Source organism: Penaeus vannamei, chromosome 28, assembly GCF_042767895.1.
Source record: "Penaeus vannamei isolate JL-2024 chromosome 28, ASM4276789v1, whole genome shotgun sequence".
NCBI classification, from domain to species: domain Eukaryota; kingdom Metazoa; phylum Arthropoda; class Malacostraca; order Decapoda; family Penaeidae; genus Penaeus; species Penaeus vannamei.
In genome coordinates, this window is record NC_091576.1 from 26,479,919 (window position 1) to 26,484,918 (window position 5,000).

Sequence of the window (5,000 nt, forward strand, 5' to 3'; positions counted from 1 at the left end):
GTTTGTTTGTTTTGAATGTTTTTTTTCTGTTGAAATGAGAGTTTGAGTATTTCACTTTTTTTGTAATGGTTTTCTTGTTTTCTTTTTTTCTACTTTTTCTTTTTCTCCTTTTTATGTCTCCTTCTCCTTTTTTTCTTCACTTTCTTTATAATTTTTTTTTCTACTACTCATGTTTTTATTTCTGATTTTGACGTAATGTTACGCTTTTATTAATCTATTGAAAAATGTTACATTGTTTTATTTTATAAATATTATTATATATGTCACAGTATATAGGAATACTTTCTGATTATTTCGTAATGTATAGAAAAAATAGAAAAAAATGTTGAAATTTTCAGGTCTTGTACACGGATATTATTCTTTCTTCCTTTTTTTCTTTACCAATTAGTCCTAAAGTTAAAATCATTCCTTTTCGGCGAAGGGAAAAGCTTGTTTGATGTGGCATGATTTTATCACATAAAATGTCGTATGCCTTATGTCTAGCCGGGGAGCTCCGTTGAACGATACCGTGGCTATTCATGCAGATATTTGCACAACTGCGTGAAAGGGTTCCTGTTTGAAGTGGACATGGATGTGTACATGTGTGCGTGTGGAGGTGTGTGTGTCTGTGTGTTTGTGTGTGTGTGTGTGTGTGTGTGTGTGTGTGTGTGTGTGTGTGTGTGTGTGTGTGTGTGTGTGTGTGTGTGTGTGTGTGTGTGTGTGTGTGTGTGTGTGTGTGTTTTGCCTGTATGAGTGTGGATGTAGGGGTGAGTATGTGTGTGTATTTGTGCATCTTTTTGCCTGTAGGTGTGTGGAGGTCGGGGTGGATATGTGTGTGTGTGTGTGTGTTTGGGCATGTGTGCGTGTAGAGGTAGGGGTGGGTATGTGTGTATGTGTGTTCGTGCGTACTTTTCCCTGTGTGTGTATGTGCGTTTACGTTTTGCATTTGCGCTTAAACGTGGATGTGTGCTACTAAATACATTTACAAGCAAATTACACATACACTTGCATACCGAGCAACACAGCAAGCACCCCAAGCACATAAGTAGAAACAAGTGTTTATACTTTAATAATAAAAAAATAAACAATGTTAGCATGCATCGCCGCGCATACACGAGAGAACGTATGCACCCGGAAGAACACGGGAACACATACGGTGCTTATTTCTGTCTAATCTCCTGCATGAAGAGGCTTACCTGAAGTTACAGCGCCATGAAGAGATCCAGTCCGGGATTATCTAGAATTGTAGCTGGGCGTGTCGGAATTCATGCTGAGGATGTATAATTAAAAAGATAATTTCCTAATGAGGTACACGCGTAAATATATGTAAGGGGCTTCATACAAGCGCAGGCACCGCTCACACGCAAGTACAAGTAAAGCACAGGTACAAACACACATACACTCACACACACATATATACATATACACACATATACACACGCACGCACAGACGCACATACACTCACACACACACAAACGACGCATCCTTTAACATTATAAATATCTATTTTCAAAAGTCATTTTCAATAAGAGAATGGGTTGAAAATGGTTAGATATAGATAGGAATATAGAGGAATAGAAATAGGAATATTGTCATAGATAGAAAAGAAAAGTTAGATGGGCATTTAGAAAGAATGTGGATACTGACAGACAAGCAGACAGGCAGAAGCAGGTAGAAGTAGACCAATAGACAACGGCAGATACAGACAGAGAGACAGACAGACACACAGAGCGAGACAACCCAAACAACAAAATAAACAGAGACAGAAACAGAAAGAAAAAAAACATAATCCTCTTCCAACCCTGTCCTTCCCCTCCCCCCCACCCCACCCCTCCCCCTCCCCTTCACCCCCTCACCCTACCCTTCCCCCTCCCCTCCCCTCCCCTCCCCTTCCCCTTCCCCCTCACCCTCACCCTCACCTTCACCCTCACCCTCACCCTCCCCTCCCCTCCCCTCCCCACCCCCACCTCAAAAAAAAGAAGATAATACCGAAAAATCCAAAACAAAGATGAACTGGAGACAGCGAGACGGGAGATGAAGCCTTCTCTCGCCTCCATTGTCTCCGATCTGCGTCCCTCGGAAACCGGTGCGAGAGGCCGGTTTCTTCGCCCGCGTTCTGGTTCCGCGAAACCGATCACGCGCCCATATTCAGAGACACTTAAGGCCCTATCACACTGGCACTTTTTCCGTCAATTTTTTTGCGTTTCCGAATGAACTCCGCTATTTTTTTTTATCTTTTTGCGTTTCGAAATTAACTCCGTATGAAAATCATGTAAACAAACATCGGCGCTATCGGTGTGAGGTCCCGGGAATCACACGAACATTCTCATACATATTGCGTTATTTTAAAAGAAATATGATGATGTATATTGTATATAAGAATATTCTAAAATATTAGCTTATGTTTACATTCACTCATCGTATCTAATTTATTAGTAGCACAAGATCAAGACGGAAATTAATCAGACGGAAACGGTCGCAACCGCCTTGGTCTGGAAGGCGTTCCGTTAGGAGACGATCCTTGCGGAAAGCCTCAAATTCAGACGGAACCCCAGAAATTGACGGAAAAAGTGCTAGTGTGATAGGTTAGGACACCTCAGACGGAGTGCCAGAGTGAGGTGATTGGCTGATTAGACGCGAGAGGCCGGTCTGGGGTCCGTGGAAAGTGTCCGGAGTGTCTGAATATGAGCGTTCGTCTCTCGGACCAAACGCGGACACAGGGAAAGTGATCGGCAGGTGCAGGGAGTGGGGGGGAGGGGGGGGGGGCGGACACGGGCAAAGTGATCTCTACCTCCTCCACCTCTCCTTTGCCCCCGCAGGGTAACTTCCCCTCCTCTTCATTCTCTCCTTCCCCCACCCTCTCACCCCCTCCTTCTTCCTTTTCCTTCTCCTCCTCCTCCTCGTCTTCTTCCTCCTCCACTTCCCCCCCCCCCCCATCCTTCCTCTTCCCTCCTTTCCACCCCTAACTACCTCCCCCTCCTTCTCTTCTTCTTCCTCCTCCACCCCCCCCCCTCCTTCTTCTTCCAACCCCCCCTACCCACCCCTCAACCACATACCCTTCTCCCCCCACCCCTTTCCACCCCCCTCCCCGTCCACCCGTCCTTCCCTCCCCCCCTCCTACCCTCCCCCCTTCTCCGTAGCGCAAGACGGACCGCTACCCTTCCCCCTCCCGCCCCCTCCCACCCTACTGTTCGCGGGTCAGATGAAAGCCCGAGGACTGGGAATGAGAGCATGTTAGCGAGGAAATTAGGACTTTAGATTAATTAAAAGATCAAAAGCAACAACTTCGATGCCAAGAGTTTCGTCCAGCCTTGGGGTATTTTGCCCCCTCACTTCCCCCTTCCCCTCTCTCCCCTCACTTCCCCCTCCCCTCTCCCTCCCTCACCTTCCCCCTCCCCTCTCTCCCCCTCACTTCCCCCTCCCCTCTCACCTTCCCCCTGCCCTCTCTCTCCCTCACTTCCCCCTCCCCTCTCTCCCCTCCTTCCCCTTCCCCTCACCTTCCCCCTCCCCTCTCGCCTCCCCCTTTTCCTCTCATTTCGTTCCCCCCCACACTTTTTTTTTTTTTTTTTTTTGCTTTCTCCTTTCATTATATCTTTGTTTGTGTTTCGTATTTTTCTACTTTTTTTCTAATTATCTACTTGTTTCCTTATTTATTCCCTTTCTTGTTTCTCCTTCCTCTCTGTTCTTTTCTTCTTTTCTTCTCTTCCTCTCTTCCGTTTTCCTTTTCTCTCTTTATCACTAATCCTTCTTTTATTCCTGACTCCCTTCTTTTTTTCTCTTTTTTCTTTTATGCCTTCTCTCCTCCTTCTCTTCCTCCATCTATTTTTCCTCTTCCCTCCTTCTCCTCCCATTTTCCTCTCCTTCCCCGTCCACTCTCCCTCTTAGTATTGCCTCATATCTTGTTTACTTCTCTTCCCCCTTCTTCCCACTCTCTTTTACTCCTTTTCTCTCTTTTTTCCCTCTTCCTCTCTCTTTTTTCCCCTTTCTCTTTGGTTCACTTCCCTCTCCTTTTCCATCCCTTTTCTTTTTCTCTTTTCCTTCCCCTCTCCATCTCCTCTTTTTCTCCTCTCTTATAACCTCCCCTCTTCCCTTTCGTGCAACATCACTCCCCCCCACAACTCTCCCTCCTTCTGACCTCCTCCCCTCCCCCTCCTCCTCCTCATATCGTCCCTCCATCCCCCTTTCTTACAATTTCCTGCCTCCTCTCTTCCTCCTCTCCTCCTCCCCTCTCTCTCCCCTCTCCCTCTCCCGTCCCTTCTCCCTTCCCGCTCCCTCCCCTCCCCTCTCTGTCCCCTCTCCCCTCCCTGTTCCCCTCTCCCGTCCCTTCTCCCTCCCCTCTCCCCGCTCCTCTCCTCTCCCCTCCTCCTTCCCCTCTCCCTTCCCCTTTCTCCCCACTCTCTCCCCTCCCCTCTCCCCCCCCTCCCCTCTCCCTCCCCTCTCCCCTCTCCCCCCTCGTCTCTACTCATTGAAGTACTCTTGCCTCTCTTGCTTACTCTGCTTCGCTTTATGAAAACTTTAAAACTATCAGAAATGCAAACATGCTTGATGGACAGTCATGCTCGCTTTTTTGTTTATTTGTTCATTCACTTGCATTTTTTTTCTTTCTTTCTTTCTTTTCTTTACCTTCTCTCTCTCTTTATACCCTTCACCTCCCCTTCCCCTCCTCTTGCCTCTCCCTCCCCTGCCCTGCCCTTTACCTACTCTTTCCCTTCTCCCTTACTCTAACCGCTTCCCCTCCCCTTCCTCTCCCCCCTCCCTTTTACTTACCCTCCCCCCTTCTCCCTCCCCTTACCCCCCTTCCCCTCTTCTTCCACTCCCTTTACCCCCTTCCCCTCTCCTTACTCTAACCCCCTTCCCCTAACCCCTCCCCTGCCTTGTCCCTCCCCTTCCCCTCCCCTCTCCCCTGCCCTGCTCCTCCCCCCTCCCCTCCCCTTACCCCTCCCCCTCCCCTTTCCCTAACCCCCTTTACTTTCCCCCTCCCCTTCCCCTAACCCCTCTCCTCCCTTGTCCCTCCCCTGCC

The 5,000-nt window shown here is 48.1% G+C and overlaps 1 protein-coding gene across 1 annotated transcript in view; it reads left to right on the top strand.

Moving 5' to 3' along the window:
* The window catches only part of LOC113808026 (uncharacterized), a 366,181-nt gene that overhangs the window by 345,673 nt on the left and 15,508 nt on the right, over nucleotides 1-5,000 (top strand). The gene's annotated exons all lie outside the window — the stretch shown is intronic.